Here is a 17,963-nt window from a genome sequence, read left to right as displayed (position 1 = left end):
CTGGCACAGCAAATAACGCAAATAGCTGAAAATACATCACAGTTAGAGTCTCGCCTTACACAACAAATAACTGAAAATAATACGCAGTTAGAAAAGCGTTTGGCACAACAGATTACAGAAAATAATACACAAGTGCAAGAGAAATTTTCAAAATTTGAAGACGAATTAAGCACAATAAAAAATGACGAAGAAAATTTAAGATCAGAATTTCTTCAACTGAGTAATCGTGTGCGAGAACTGCAACTACATGGCCCTGCACCATCAACAAATAATCAAAGATTGAAGGCACCCACATTCGATGGAAGTATTCCATTTCAAATTTTCAAACTTCAGTTTGAAAAGACAGCAATGGCCAATAATTGGAATGCAGCGGACAAGGTGGCGTCCTTGTTTGTATCATTGAAAGGACCTGCGGCAGAAATCCTTCAGACTATTCCAGACTGTGAACGGGACAACTATGAGGCATTGATGAGTGCGATAGAAAGACGATATGGTAGTGAGCACCGGAAACAAATATACCAGATCGAACTGCAAAATAGGGGTCAGAAGATGAACGAGTCATTACAAGAGTTCGCAACTGAAATCGAACGACTGGCTCATTTGGCAAATGCAGATGCACCTGCAGAATACATTGAGAGGGTAAAAATTCAATGTTTCATAAATGGAATTCGTGATGTGGACACCAAACGCGCCACATATGCATTGCCAAAAAGAACGTTTGCTGAAACGGTTTCGCACGCCCTCACACAGGAAACAGCTTCCCTACTAAGTAAACCAGCACACAAAGTACAAAGAGTTGAAATGGAACAACCGGCGCTGATGGAAGAAATATTGAAGACTCTGAAGACAATTGCTGCACCGCGAGTAAATACAACAGGAAGATGTTTCAACTGTGGAAAAGCGGGTCACTTTGCCCGAAATTGCAATATAAAAGTAAACCCATCAAAACGGAAACAACCAACAGATAACGAGGACGGAGCATCCACATCTCACAAGTCGTTAAACTAAAACGGAACAGTTCAAAGGGGCGTGAGCTGGTTCCCACAACTATTTGCCCCGCCATCTCGATATCACAAATAGGTCGCCATGACAACAATCTTACTATCAACGGCATCGTAAATGGACGACTGTCAACGCTTACTTTGGATACTGGTGCCACACATTCAATTATCCGACCGGATGTGGTGAGAGGAACAGTTTAACCATTAGTTGGTTGCAAGCTTCGAACGGCCACTGGAGAGGAAGCAGCTGTTGCGGGAAAAGTGTTCTGCGAAGTCATAATTGGTACCCTGGAAGTTAATCACACCTTCATCGTAGCAGAAATCACGGATGAAATTATAATGGGAGTAGATTTCATGATTGATCACGGGGTTACTTTGGATTTAAACAAGCAAATGCTGTTTTGCCAGAACATGGAGATGCCTATAAACACCAGATATGTGACCAACGTTGAAAGTAAGAGGGTGATTGTTGATGATAATCAGAGTATTCCACCAAAATCTGAGGCGATTGTATGGGCTAAAGTGGATGGAGGAGGTGGGACTGAAGAGTTGTGGATTGTGGAACCAACAAAAATAGATACACAAATATTGGTAGGAAGAACGCTTGTGAAAACTAGAGACGACGCCACCATTCCGGTCAGAGTAGTGAATGAATTCAACACGCCTATAAGTCTGAAGAAAGGAGCAGTAATTGGACAGTGCCAGAATATAAGTGCAATAGCACGATGCGAACGGTCACAACAGAAGCCTACTATTGAGCCACAGCAGATAAGTCCTACACTCCTGAATAATTTGCTGAACGAACTGCATGGAAATGAAAAATTAAAAGCAGAAAAACTATTAGAAAAATACGCATCCATATTTGCAAACGAAGGAAACACAGGAAGAACCGGCATTGTCAAACATCGCATAAATACCGGAGACGCTAAACCAATCCGACAAGCTCCGCGTAGGCTTCCACTAGCAAAACGTGAGGATGCTAACAAAATTATTGAAGACATGCACAAAAACGGTGTAATCGAACCTTCAATAAGTCCATGGAGCTCACCTATCGTCTTAGTTAAAAAGAAAGATGGTAGCACCCGTTTCTGCGTAGATTATAGGAAGTTGAATGATGTCACAAAGAAAGACAGTTATCCTCTACCAAGAATCGACGATACATTAGACACCTTGTCTGGAGCGAAATGGTTTTCTACATTAGATCTACAAAGTGGATATTGGCAAGTCGAGATCGATGAATGTGACCGTGAAAAGACCGCTTTCAGTATGGGCGACGGGTTATGGGAATTCTCTGTGATGCCATTTGGGTTATGTAATGCGCCTGCAACGTTCGAGCGACTGATGGAACATGTGTTAAAAGGACTCAACTGGAAGACATGTTTGGTGTATCTTGATGACATTATCATCATGGGAAAAAGTTTTGATGATCATCTGAAAAATCTAGAGGAAGTCTTTCAGCGAATAGCATCAGCCGGATTACGCTTGAATCCCAAAAAGTGTTCATTATGGAAGAAGCAGGTCACATATCTCGGACATAAAGTGTCAACTGAGGGGATTCACACCGAGGAGGGAAAAATAAAAGCAGTTAAAGATTGGCCTCAACCCACCAACATACATGAACTCCGCAGCTTCCTCGGCTTATGCACGTATTACCGCCGTTTTGTACCTGGATTTGCGAACGTGGCTAGAAGTTTACATGATTTAACAAAGAAGAATCGCCCGTTTGTATGGCAGTTGGAACAAGAAAAAGCGTTTGAGCAGCTTAAAGAACTACTTTGTACGGAGCCGATGTTGGCTTATCCAATACCTGGAAAGAAATTCATCCTGGATACAGATGCGAGCGCTTATGGAATTGGAGGTGTCCTGTCTCAGCTCATCGACGGACAAGAAAGAGTAATTGGGTATTACAGCAGAGTGCTCGGGAAACCAGAGAAAAACTACTGTGTGACACGAAAAGAACTACTAGCTGTGGTGGAATGTATAAAACATTTCCACAAGTATTTGTATGGACAACGATTCTTGCTGGGGACTGATCATGCAGCATTAAAATGGTTATTACAGTTTAAGAATCCGGAAGGCCAAATTGCACGATGGATCGAAAGATTACAGAATTACGACTTCGAAACGGAACATCGAAAGGGGATTCACCACAAAAATGCGGATGCATTATCACGTCGCCCTTGTCCACTGGAATGTAAACATTGCTCCAAATCAGAGGGAAAAGAAAGTATAATCGACGTGCGATTACTGAATATAGAACCTGAGGATGATTGGACTCCTCACCGCATTAGAATCAATCAGCTGGAGGACCCTGATCTTGCAAAGCTGATAATAGCCAAAGAAAATGGGGTACGACCACCAAAGGAACAAATAAGTAACGAGAGTCCAGTACGGCCGGAAACAAATATCTACTGGTTGTCATGGACTATTTCAGTAAATGGCCAGAAGTATATGCCTTACCAAACCAAGAAGCAAAGACAGTAGCCGAAGCGTTTGTAGAAAATTGGATAACAAGGTTCGGAGTGCCCGTCGAATTGCACTCAGATCAAGGCAGGAATTTCGAATCTTCCATTTTCCAAGAAGTCTGTACATTATTGAGCATCCACAAGACACGGACAACAGCGTTACACCCACAATCAGATGGGATGGTAGAGAGATTCAATCGAACGCTCGAAGAACATCTGCGGAAAATCGTCGATAAAGATCAACGGAATTGGGACAAGTGCATCCAGATGTTCCTGTTGGCGTATCGTTCAGCGAAGCACGAGACAACTGGTTACATGCCAGCAAAGATTATTTTCGGATCTGATCTGCGACTCCCTGCTGATCTTAAGTTTGGAACGAATCCTACAGCTGTTAGAAATGATGGAGATTATTGTTCTGCCTTAAAGGAAGAAATGAATGAATTGCATCTAATGGTAAGACAGCATACGCATCTGATGAGCAATAAGATGAAGGACCGGTTCGATCAAGCGGCAAATTCAAAAGGTTTCGAAGAAGGTGATCTGGTCCTGTTGTACAATCCACTTCGAAAGAAAGGCTTGTCCCCGAAACTGCAGACAGCCTGGGAAGGACCCTATATGGTGATGAAACGACTTAATGACGTGGTATACCGCATACAAAGAAATGGAAAAGCACGATGTAAAATGAAAGTAGTACATTTGGAGAGGCTCGCCCCATTTGGTTCAAGAGGATTTGTGCCTAATCGGGACGCTGAGTCTGGCGCCGCGACTGTCTGCTTGCGTCTGGCGCCGTATAGCCGTATGTTCTGGTAATTTTCAGACGCGATATTCTAGAAGGACACGTCGGCATCAGCGAGAAGTGCGTGGCTATATAAGCCGTGGCAGCGCCAACGTAATCAATCAGTGCTAAGAGTAAACTGCTATAGTGTAGACGAGTTGTGAAATAAAGAGTTGTTGAATTAAATTAAACAGTGTTGATTTTATTTGTCAATCCAGAGATACGAACCTAACAAAGTAAACTAGCAAGAGTAAATTCGTAACAATATATTATTATTGCACATTTGTCTGTATGTTTGCGAAAGCAAATGTTCTACAAAAGCATATTTCTATACTTAAACAAAATTATTAGAACCATCGTATGTTTCTTACATGCATAACCAAACCATACTTAAGTCAGCGAAACCTATGTAAGTGTCAATGGTGGTGTTGGTGGTAAGCGCTTGAAAAGTCAAGATGCTACGAGTACCGCAGGTTCGAATCTCGACAGAATAAATTTTTAATTTTTTGATTTTAACATCGTATACTATACAAATAAATATTTTTCTTATTATGTATATGTACATGTACATATATTATGTATATTGCTGTGATAAATTTAATTTCCATTACTTCGTGAGGACAGGCACCAGCATGAACACAGACCGAACGTTAGAATGCCATATGACATATCAACCAAGAGACAGCTAACCCAAACAACCTGCTCCAGTTCCAATGGACATTGACGTTTCCTTTCAGTACGTTCAACCACCATCTATAATAAAAATAGAAACTATAATAATCCAAAAACTATATTTAAAAATCGTAGGGCAGCTAACAACCAAAATATAAGAGTATTTAGAATCTGAAAATTTTTCAACTTTTGAAGAACAATTCGAATCAGGGTGTACCCTGCATTCAAACAAACTGCGGTCTAACAGGCACGCCCGCAACCCTATTAGTTGACACAGGATCTACTAATAATTATATAAATTTGAGCTGCAGAATAATAAAATCAGTTAAAATTAAACCATTCTAAACTAAAACTTTGCACAGCTTCTCAGTCATTTGCTCGAAAAAAATAATTACAATGTATGGGTACCAACTTATCGAATTCGATATGATTCTTGGAGAACAAGAATTTCGCCAAATAAAAGCGGAAGTGAATTTGTTCGACTATAGTTTAAAATACCAGAAGAAAATATACTCAAAATTCGACAAAAAAATAAATTATACTATTAGTAATAATGAGTTTAAAAGTCTAGTAGAACTTATGAAAATAAATAATTATACTAGTGAAACATTGCCTTTCACAACCACAATACAGGCATCGATTAAAACCCGAACAGAAGACAAAACAATATCCATATCTCCTGTCTGATCAGGACTTCGTCACGAAATAAATTGAACAATTGTTAAATGATGGTATAATCCAACCAAGCAAAAGCACACATAATTCTCCTATATGGACTGTCCAAAAACAAGAGCACCGATGACCAAGGTGGACCCAAAAGACGGATGGTTGTTGACTTCCAGAAAATTAACGCTCATACGATTACTGACAGATATCCCATTCCTGATGTTAATATTACTTTACAAAACTTAGGAAAAGCAAAGAATTTTACCACAATCGATTTAGAATCAGGTTTTCATCAAATATTAATCTGATCGAGAAAAAACAGCATTTTCCGTCAACGGTGCAAAGTATGAATTTGTTAGGATGCCATTCGGATTAAAGAATGCCCCATCCATTTTTCAACGATGCGTCGACGACATCTTTAGAGAATACATTGGCTAACTTGCGTATGTTTATATTGACGATGTTTTAATATATTCTTCCACATCCTAAGAACTTATGGAACCCTTCCGACTAAAATCAACGCACTGCACAATACTAATATGAAAATTTCTGATGAAAAGTCACATTTTTTCCAGGATTCAGTTGAATACCTTGGGCACATTGTAAAACATAATAGGATAACAGTTGATTCTAAGAAATTTAAGCCATAAAAAACTACCCTCAACATAAAAGAATTACGATCTTTTCTAGGGCTTGCCAGCTATTATATAAAATACATAAGAGGCTTTGCTAAAATTACGAAACCTCTAACCGTTCATTTGAGAGGAGAATTAGAATTAATATCAAAGAACCAAAGGGTTAAGACACTTGTGCATTCAGACACAACAGCAGTAGAAGCTTTCAAGAAGTAGAAGTCGAACTATTTGAACCAGATTTTTTCAAACCTGGATGCAGCGGTAGTTTGTAAATGGCTGTTATATTCATCAACTTCTTCGTCCAAAAGGTCGTCCACTACACTTATAGCAAAGTCATCTAGATGAGAATGGCGACAAATGTTGTGCTAAGCATATTTTTAGTTGTTATATTTAATAATAAAAATATACTGAAACTTAAATTATTTGCTATTTGGTTTTTCATATTTTTCGCATTATTATGAAAACGGCATCTCTTCACCCAGCCATTTCTCGGCGCAATTCCGGTTTCATTGGCGCCGCGATTTGAAGGTACCGTTGGAAAGAGGAAGTCCTCCTGATTAAAAAATATACAGGGTTATGGGTACCGCAAACGCTTAGTTTACGAGATACAAAAACAAACAGCCTCGGCTGAGAGACCCCCCTTTTGATGACGACCATGGCAAACGAAATAAGGACTATGATTTGAGGGCATGCACCTGGAATGTCCGGTCCCTTAATTGGGAAGGTGCCGCTGCCCAGCTGGTAGATGTCCTCGTAAAGATAAAGGCTGACATCACCGCCGTCCAAGAAATGCGATGGACGGGACAAGGACAGAAACGAGTAGGTCCTTGTGACATTTACTACAGTGGCCATATAAAGGAGCGCAAGTTTGGTGTTGGATTCGTGGTGGGAGAGAGACTCCGTCGCCGAGTACTATCATTCACTCCGGAGAATGAACGTCTAGCCACAATCCGCATCAAAGCGAGGTTCTTCAACATATCGCTGATTTGCGCCCACGCCCCGACGGAAGAGAAGGACGATGTGACCAACGATGCTTTTTATGAGTGCCTGGAGCGCACTTATGAGAGATGCCCCCGCCACGATGTCAAAATCGTGCTTGGCGACTTCAACGTCAGGGTGAGCGAAGAAGGTATCTCTGGCACTACGGTCGGTAACTTCAGCCTCCACGAGGAAACATCCCCAAATGGGTTGAGGCTGATCGACTTCGCCGGGGCCCGAAATATGGTTATCTGTAGTACTAGATTCCAGCATAAAAAGATACATCAAGCTACATGGCTGTCTCCGGATCGAAAAACCACCAACCAGATCGATCATGTTGTGATAGACGGAAGACACGTCTCCAGTGTTTTAGATGTGCGTGCGCTCCGAGGTCCTAACATCGACTCGGACCACTATATTGTTGCAGCCAAAATTCGCACCCGCCTCTGTGCAGCAAAAAACGCACACCAACAAACACAAGGAAGGTTCGACGTCGAGAAGCTGCAATCACAACAGACAGCCGAAAGATTTTCTACTCGGCTTGCACTCCTGCTCTCTGAGAGCACTCGTCAACAACTCGGTATAAGGGAACTGTGGGACGGCATTTCAAACTCCTTACGTACAGCTGCTACCGAAACCATTGGTTTCCGGAAAGTGCAAAAGAACAGCTGGTACGACGAGGAGTGCCATGTCGCAGCGGAGAGAAAACAGGCTGCCTACCTCACAACGTTACGATCGACCACAACACGTGCGGGATGGGATAGATACCGAGAGTTGAAGAGGGAAGCGAGACGCATTTGCAGACAGAAGAAGAAAGAGGCCGAAATGCGTGAGTACGAACAGCTTGATAAGCTGGCCGACAGGGGTAATTCTCGAAAATTCTACGAAAAAATGCGGCGGCTTACAGAAGGTTTCAAGACCGGAGCATACTTCTGTAGAACCCCCAAAGGTGATCTAGCCACCGATGCCCAGAGCATACTTAGATTATGGAGGGAACACTTCTCCAGCCTGCTGAATGGCAGTGAGCGCACAACGCCGGGAGAAGGCGAACCCGATTCCCCAATCGATGACGATGAAGCAGACGTTCCATTACCCGACCATGAAGAAGTTCGAATAGCAGATGCTCGCCTGAAGAACAACAAAGTGGCAGGGGCCGACGGATTGTCGGCCGAGCTATTCAAATACGGCGGCGAAGAACTGATTAGGAGCATGCATCAGCTTCTTTGCAAAATATGGTCGGATGAAAGCATGCCCAACGATTGGAATGTAAGTGTGCTATGCCCAATCCATAAAAAAGGAGACCCCACAGTCTGCGCCAACTACCGTGGGATAAACCTCCTCAACATCGCGTACAAGGTTCTATCGAGCGTATTGTGTGAAAGATTAAAGCCCACCGTCAACAAACTGATTGGACCTTATCAGTGTGGCTTCAGACCTGGTAAATCAACAACCGATCAGATATTCACCATGCGCCAAATCTTGGAAAAGACCCGTGAAAGGAGAATCGACACTCACCACCTATTGAAAGTATTCGATGCAGTACCCGCCGCGGGAAGCAGAGGAAGAGGAAGACCTCCACTCCGGTGGAAGGACCGGGTGGAGAAGGACCTGGCCTCGCTTGGAATATCCAATTGGCGCCACGTAGCGCAGAGAAGAAACGACTGAGGCGCGGTTGTTGACTCGGCTATAATCGCGTAAGCGGTGTCTACGCCAGTAAGGAAGAAGAAGGGTATGTGGTAGTTAATGAATGGATTGCTGTGCCAATACTACTGTATATAGTTAATATAGAAAAATTAATCACGCGAAAAAACAGACAAAGAAAAATCGTTAAAAATCCTAATTATTTGCTGTTTAAGATGTGGCTACGCTCGTTTTCCTCATAATTGTAAACAATCTAACCTTTTGAGTGCATGATAACCAAAAATTATAACCACTTTAACCACTTTTTAACGAAAACTTAATATATTTTTTTTTATGCGAAAGTACTTCAGTCCCCGCGAGTATTCGCTCGACCAGGATTATTTTTTTTAGACCAGTCTTATTTTTTTAAAGCGCGGCAGAAGGCCGCCAACGCAGAAAGGAGTACTACGCGAAATTACTTCAGTCACCCCAATATGATACAAATTTTATAATATTATTATAGAGTTTTATTTATTTGTGTTTATTAAATACAAATCACATATTATACATATACATATTCCAACTGCATATAATATATGTATGTATGTATATGTGTTCAGAACTCAATTATGTATATCTTGAAAAATTTGGAAAGTATTTTTTTATAGTTAATATAGAAAAAATACACGCGAAAAAACAAACAAAGAAAATCGTTAAAAATCATAAGTATTTGCTGTTTAAGATGTGGCTACGCTCGTTTTCCTCATAATTTTAAAAAATCAAACCTTTTCAACGATGAGTGTGCTAAGGGATTTTTAAATTAATAAATTTAGGTAAAATATAGCAAAATAAAAGTGAAATGTGAACTTATTTCAATGTTTAGAGTGTATATTTAAATATACAGAGTGAAAAACCTGAAAAATTTAGTGAAACATAGAAAATACCATGTGTTATTAGTGCAAATTACCCCTCCGCCAAAGTAATCGGAATCGTGCCCATTTCTCCGACAGATGACATCAAAAAATTCCAAAAAAATTTGTTTATACACTTTGCGATATACCTCATAATATGTGAAAAAAGTTCTATTGATGTATACAAATTTCTATGAAAAAAAATGTCAAAAACACAGGCTAGATTACCCTACTGACCCCTGAAGGCGGCTGTTGTCGAGAGCACAGTATATATTAATAATGGTAACAACTTTCTGAGGAGTATAAAGCAAAACAGTTTGCAAACACTTGAAACGACTCCTAAGTACCCCAATCACTCTTTTAATAATGTTACGAGCTTTTGAATGTACCAAATTGAATTTATGCTCCGATGTTCGAACATCTATGGTGAGATGGTGTGAACATGTATGGTTCTAAAGCATAGCCAGAGTCCCCCAATAACCACTAGATGTGATCACCAGATAAACTAAAAATAAAAGAATCATGACTTGACCGCGGGTGACACGCATCTACAGCATTTATAAGCATCGCATACCTGTAAACATCCCAATATTAGTTGTATGCTATATACATATGTACATTAATATTAATATTAAGAGCTCATCTTTTGAGTGACTTTTCTTTACACATTTTCGAAAGTTTTGAGCCTGTTTTTCAGTTGAAAAAAAAAGGTTGCCTCAGAATGGCACACCCTAATGTACATATAATTTACTATCATTCTATTGATACTCAAACAGCCTTTTCTATTAGTGTACAAATGTTCATAATCACGAGGTTGTGTGCGTTCCGTCGCCGTAACCAATTACCCCAGGAATCCCAAATTTGTTTTAAAAATGTTGTTTGTACTCATTTTGAGACCTTCGGAACCTCTCCAAAGTTTTGAACACTTTTTCAAAATTTTCGTCACAGTGTTTCCGTCAAGCTCGGTCTTTTCCGAAGGATCTCTGAAATTCCCCTTCCGCCAGAAATCTTAACGTGGGTGCTAATTTTAGCTCAACGGCTATGGTCCTATAGTACAAAATGAATCTGTAAATAATCTTTACTTTTCAATCATTCTATCTATTAAATCATCCGCATCAAAGTTCGTTGCGTAGTTTGAAAGATTTAAGCATACATAGGGATATAGGGACAGGGAAAGCGGCTTTGTTTCATACTATGTAGTGATATGAAAAATATAAATATTGTGAGTCGGCATGCCCAACGTTGCCGCTTTTCATTTCTGAAGTGAGCATCAGAAAACTCTTCAATGTTTGATATTTATCATAGTTGTGAGGAACCAGCTTATGGACAACACGCAACAAATTTTTTGTCAAATTTGTTTGATTTTTTACAAATGGTATATGAGGGACATACGTATCCATATGTGTTAATATGTTTTTGTATGTGCGTGAATGAGAGGGTAGTTCGAGAATATTCACACAGAAACTGTTCATTTGAAAAGAAAATGACGATACCTGTTTGAGCTGACACATAAGACTCTTGTATTCATACATCGCCTCTTCCAGCTCTCAAGTAATGTAAAAACTTCATATAAAAAAACGTTTAAGAAACGGTCAAGAAATTTTCCTGCGATAAATTTACTTGTGCTAGTATACAGCTCTCACGAAATCGAGTACTAATTTTTAATACTTTTTTTCAATAAAATGTGAATATGGCAATCCTGATTTTGCGAAGAAACATCAAATAAATAATTGTTTCTTGAAGGGAAGTGACATTGGCGTACGATTAAAGTGAAATTTATAATTATTTATATTGTTTGAAAATTTAAACAATGATGGCTCATTGAAACGCAAAAATCGCATGCTGAATTTCACAACGTTAGAGAAGCGCCAACTTGTGAATTGCGTGAAGGAATGGCCCAAGATCTGGGATATTAGCAACACATTGCATTGCAATAAGAATGCGGTAAATCAATCCTGGCTCCACATAAGCGATGCCCTTGATACAAGTGGTGAGTTAATTTATGTTTTGTATTCAGTGTTTTGTTGTTTTTAATAAAATTTATGTTTTAATGGTTGAGTGCAAATCAGCGTGGATTAGTATGCGCGAAAGCTATCGCTACCATGCTAGCGTAGCTCATAATAACAAAAGTGGCAGCGATGGTGGGGAAGTTTTGGAAACTCCATCCTTTTCAGAAAACGTTGATGGGGAGTTTGCGGAGGAAATGTCATTTTTGATGAATGTAGCCCAAAAACGGAAGTAAGTCTGCATAATTTGAACGCTCGCCAAACAATTAATTTTTTCTATATTATGGAGAAGATTCGCATGCATCGCCAATGTGTCACTAACAAGTGCAATCGACTCACAGCACTCATGCGAATATGTTAGTACATATATATGTACATGTACATATGATACTTGTATATGAAGTAATTTTGAATAAAGACCTAATTATAGGAATTTTATTTATATGGAATTTATTTTATATTTTTAAAGACTTACATATTGAGATTATTTTTTTTACAATTGTGTTGTTTTATATTTCAGAACCCAACACCCACGAAACGAGAGCGGCGATTAACCTCTCCCCGCAAAAATCAAGCGTGGAGTCGGTTAGATAACATACTCAAGAAACAAGAGGAAATGTTGGAAAGTCGCTCAAATACCACACGCAGCTCCCCCCTTACGCACAAGCTCTTTCTAGTTTTGATTGGTTGTTAAATCAACTGCCTCGATCTGTTGGCGACGACATGTGTCTTTCCATAAATCTAATGCTACTGAAAAAGGTTGAAGAGCATAAAAATAAAAACAGAACCAACGATGAATAACATTTTTATGTAACCATTTATATTAATAATAAAAAGTTTATAATGAAATGAAAACTAAAAGCCTATAGTCTTGATGTTTTTTATTTATATAATGAAATGAAAACTAAAAGCCTATAGTCTTGAATATAAACTTAAACAAAAGTTGCGTTGTTTTGCCAAGGAAGAGATCCTTTAGGAGAATTAACATTGTCTGTTAACATTTTCCGAATATATTTGCCGTAATCTGAAGCGGTAAGTGGTTACGATGGATTCATTTCGAGTGTGTTCTTGTTGTAGTAACACTTCCTATTCTTTTGCTATCCAATTTCTAATGCTATTTTCCAAGCCAGAAAACACATTCGAATTATAGGTTCGGCGACACTTATTTGTAAGGAAATTATGCAATAGGCAACATGCCGAAACAATAACTTGCGCTCGTTCAGACTTGCAAAATAAAAGTTTTCTAAGGCAAAGCCATCTTGCAGATAAAATGCGGAAAGCATTTTCAATGCACCGCCTAGCTCTACCTATCCTGTAGTTAAAAATCCTTTGCTCTACCAAGAGTTGTGTGGCGCTATAAGGTTTAATTAAGCGCTAACATAAAGGAAAGGCAGCAACACAATTGCAGGAAACCCCTATAAATTAAAAAGTTTAAAACTCGTATTACTTTTTAGTACAACCCAGGCATATAATGTGATCTTACTTTGTAGTTATAAAATATATTTCCACTTTTTGGAGGTGCTTTTATATTAATAGGGGTATTCTCTCGCTCTTGCAAGATTGCAGATTGCAAAAATACTACACCGAAATATACAAGGGCACGAGAGCACCCATTGCAGAATCTAGTGATATATGAGCAACTGATTCAGTCAATTTATTGTAAATGACTATTGTGCATGGCTATTGTGAATTGGCGCACCTTCTGCATACATTTTTAACAAAAAAAAACTGTAACAAAACTTTATAATTTATATAGAAATTATAAAATATAATTAAAATTTATGTCTTTATGTAAAATGGCAAAAACAACAGGGTTGCAATTTTATTTTTGCGTGACATTGTACGCTAATATACATGGGTTTTGGTCTGACATATTTCACAGTCCTTGCAAATATTTTTCTGCGTGTGTTTGTTGTTGTGCCGTTGTAAATCTGCAATGCTTGCACCGTGCACCGGGCTTTGCAAGAGCAAGAGAATACCCCTAATGTGTTTTCCGTCAATGGCGCCAACACAATTGGGAAAATTCCATTGGTTTTCAAAACCATTAGCTATTTCTAGCAAATTTTGTTCCGTCCAATCGGGCACTTCATTTTTCAGTACGGTACATAATGCTTCACAAACGTCATTCACGATCCTGCCAATGTTGTTTGCTGATACGATAGCAAGAATCTAAGTGGCGTTGCAAATCCCCCGAAGCTAGGTATCTGTAAGAATAATTTTCAAATTAACATAACACGGTTATAAAAGACACTTTGGCAAAAATGTTTAAAACATACTCCAGTACCACTGCCAATTTTGCTTTAATTTGAATGAAATCTTTTGGCCTGCTGTTGCGTTTCGGAAGTAGATGCGACTCCACCATCTCATACAGTTTATCAAAAACTTATGGTGGCATGCGAAAGTTTCCGACGAATAAATCTGGTAAATTGCGCAAGGCTTCGAAATCGGACATGAACCTTCCTTTGTCGTTTCGTTACTTAAGCTATGGACTCACCCAATATCTCGCCTTCTTACGCTCTTTTTATTGGAATTCAGCATTCATCGCCATGGCAGCCATCATGGCACCACAATTCAAGGTATTCATTAAATTTATCCTACAATTAGTTAAAATCAAATATAGTTCATTTTGAAATTTGATATAAAACTTATCTAAATCTTCATCCATATTCCTTAGATCGCAATACAAATATTTATGTGCTTACACTCCTAAGTTTATTTTCTTTGTTTATTTTCTCTTACTCTTCTAATGTGGATCATTCACAATGCATAACCAGTTGTCACGATTACTTGAAGAAATAATGTATTTTTTTCTTGAGCAATTACTTGAGAGCTGGATACCAACCTTAAAGCAGAACTCCTAACATCAAATATTTTCCTTAAGTTCAAATTCTATCACATATATTTTTTTGTTATTATAAACCTTATTTTTAATGACATTTGACTATAATTTTCATTATTATTTTCCTCTTTATTTACATTTTCTTCTCTTCTTCGCATAAGTCAGTTAATTTTCCTGCCAAAAGACATCTGCTCATACATATGTACATATGTACGTTCGTTGAGTTCCGTTGTAGAGCGGTGTAGTTCGTTTAGTTTTCTTATAAGGCGGTGAATGTCACCTAATAATAATTTTATTTTCGAACTTGCGCTTTTTTGAAGCTAAGATTTGTGACTTCTCTATTCATTAACATTCTCTGCTAATGCAGAGACTCCTGAAAGGAAACAGGCGGAGAAAATGAGTTGATTGAAGTTTCTTAAGTAAATAATATTTAATTTAGATACATACATATGTGAATAAAAACAAAATTTATTTTGATAACGCTGATATTTCTACAGTACTTTTCGTCGGTTTCTTGCCTTGATTTGGGCCAGCGGTCTACAGTGAATGAATTAAACTCAACTTTGAGCTAATTGCGAAAAACTGAGTACGAAGCAAGCAAATTTTTCACGGAATGAGTACAAGTGTGATTACTGCTGAGATTATGAGAGAGAGAGTTTTGGCTTTTGAGCAAGTGTTTGGTTATGAGTTACAATACTTATGAATCTTTGTTTAAATTGTACTAACAATTATGAATCCGAAACACTTGTGAGTATACGAAGAAGCTCAATTAAATTTTGCGCAAGCCACTTGAGCCATTTGGGCCGTAACGCTATGAACCAAAGGCTAGAAAATCCTTTTGAAATATTAAGAGTTATTATTATATTATACAACAAGAAGTTTGTAACTAGTTCCAATAGAGACTACATATAATGAAAAAAACGGTATTTTCATATTTGGAATCACATACACATTCACGTTATGACGTACAATATAACAGTTTATTTTATAAAATAAGTTTTAAATTATTTTAAATCAAAATTTAATCAAAATTAAAAATAAAAATAAAAATCACGTCTGTTCAATGGTATACAAATTAAATGAACTATTAACATCTTCCCTTCTTTACAGTTGTAGACACCGCTTACGCCGTTATAGCCGAGTTAACAACAGCGCCATTGTAGTTCTTGCTTTTCACTGTTTGGCGCCAATTGCAGATTCCAAGGGAAGCTACTGAACCACTGATAAGGTTCAATCAGTTTGTTGACGGTGGGCTTTAATCTTTCACTCAATAAGCTCTATATAATCTTATACGCGATGATGAGGAAGCTTATCCAACGGTAGTTGGCGCAGGCTGTGGAATCTCCCTTTTTGAGAATTGGGCAGAGCACAGTTAAATTTCAATCTTTGGTCGTGCTTTTGTCCGGACATATTCTATAAAGAAGCTGCTGCATGTTCCTATTCAACATCTCTTGGTGTTATTCTTTCACTGACATTCACCAGGTTGGAGAAGTATTCCCTCCATAATTTCAGTATGCTCTGGGCATCGGTCAATAAATCACCTCTGGGGTTTCTACAAGGGTATTCACCAGTCTTGAAACCTTCTGTTTGTCGCCGAATTTTCTCGTAAATTTTTCGGGTAATACCCCTGTCGGCCTGCTAGTAAGCATCCATTTCGGCCTCTTTCTTCTTTTGTCTGCAAATGCGTCTCCCTTTCCTTTTCAACTGTCGGTATCTATCTCATTCCGTACGTGTTGTGTTTGATTGTAACGTTGCGAGGTAGGCAGTCTGCTTTCTCTCCACTGCGACACGGTACTCCTTATGGTGTCTGCTGTTCTGTTGCCTTTTCCACAAACCAATGATTGCGGTTGTACGTAAGAAGCTTGAAGTGTTTGAGTTGCATTGAATTCCAAGGAAAATATATGTTCAGATGCCACACTTCTTGCAGGTATAGTTCATATTTTACGCGCAAATTTTGATGTGCGTGGAAAGTTAGTTTTATTTTGCTTCCTCCATTGATTTGTGTTAAAGTCATTTTCAATTTGTTTTATTTCTGTAGAATAGCGGCCTGTCTCATCTTAGATACTTTCCTTCGCACCCGTGTTTGAAATATTTGGAAAAACGAAGTTGAGATCATCTGCATATGGAAACGTATTTGATGTTGAAATAATAGGTGAAGAAGTTCGGGATGATGGAGTTTGGGGAGACTCATTGTGTTAGGACTTGTAAAACTGTATATTGCCTGATATCTTTTTAATGCAGAAATGCGTCACAGCTTCAATATAAATATCTCTCATAGCTCTTGTTGGAGAATATGAGAATAGTGCTACTTTGTGGCTTAAATTAGCAAATTAGTTGATATATACGTATGTATGTTGATATATTATGTTTAAAGCTAACTGTTTAGGATTGCACTAAACACTCAAATTAAACGCGTAAGACGTATATGTCTATCCGAAATAAAACCACGATTCACTTTCAATATAAATTTATTTTCTGTATTTGGTACTCTCCAAGTACCATCTAATGCATTTGACAACTAACTATTCTATGCTTAACTCAAGCTTATATAGAAAAATAACATGTAAGCGAACTGGCGAAAATAAGAATGTTGTTATTGCATACGGAACAATGGTCTGACCAAAGAACAGTATAATCGTATGATGTGCCAAGCTAAAACGCATCACCTGATTATCGTGCGTCTAGTTTTTGTTGTATACTGCACAATGGTCTGACCCAAACAACGGTAGAAATGCTAAAACGAAAATGAGTCAGCTGATCATGATGATGCCAGATTGGGCAGTGTGTACCTTAATAATGGTGATGCCAAATTGCACAGTATAAATCTTATATTAAAGTTAGTGAACTTATTATTAATCGTTAACACTGACTATTGCTGGAACCTCTTCGCATATCGTTTTTAGTCAAAAATTTGAAAGGAGTACAAAACATATTGACATAAAATTACACTCCTGTAATTTGTCTTCTTGGCTTACATTTTTCATAACCAGTACAAAACATATTGACATAAAATTACACTCCTGTAATTTGTCTTCTTGGCTTACATTTTTCATAACCACTTCGTGGCCAGCAATTACGACGCATCAAATTACTTATTTGTTTGCTCTTAAACTTCCAAAGTACTTCCATCGTTTTTTTCAGCAAATACTCCAAAATTAACTTTTACCTCGTTTCTGCATTAATTGATAACTACTATTACAATGTACTCTATTATCCTATTTTGATCAGCCATGATTTATTTAACCCTTTGCACTCTGCACGTTTCACCTCCATTTTACAGTAGAAACAAACATTTATAAACCCTCGTATAGCTTATTATAATTTTAGAACTAAGTAACGTTATTTCATTGTTATTGCTAATTCCCAAGATTATATTTACTAAAACAGCTTTCACC

The 17,963-nt window shown here is 38.2% G+C and overlaps 1 protein-coding gene across 1 annotated transcript in view; it reads left to right on the top strand.

Annotated features, from left to right (window-relative positions):
* Positions 1-17,963, top strand: part of LOC105224248 (synaptotagmin-7) — a 566,903-nt gene that overhangs the window by 508,554 nt on the left and 40,386 nt on the right. The window lies entirely within an intron of this gene.

This window comes from Bactrocera dorsalis, chromosome 6 (assembly GCF_023373825.1).
Source record: "Bactrocera dorsalis isolate Fly_Bdor chromosome 6, ASM2337382v1, whole genome shotgun sequence".
NCBI classification, from domain to species: domain Eukaryota; kingdom Metazoa; phylum Arthropoda; class Insecta; order Diptera; family Tephritidae; genus Bactrocera; species Bactrocera dorsalis.
Note: the sequence above shows the minus strand (reverse complement) of the source record. Positions and strands in the feature narration are given on the sequence as shown.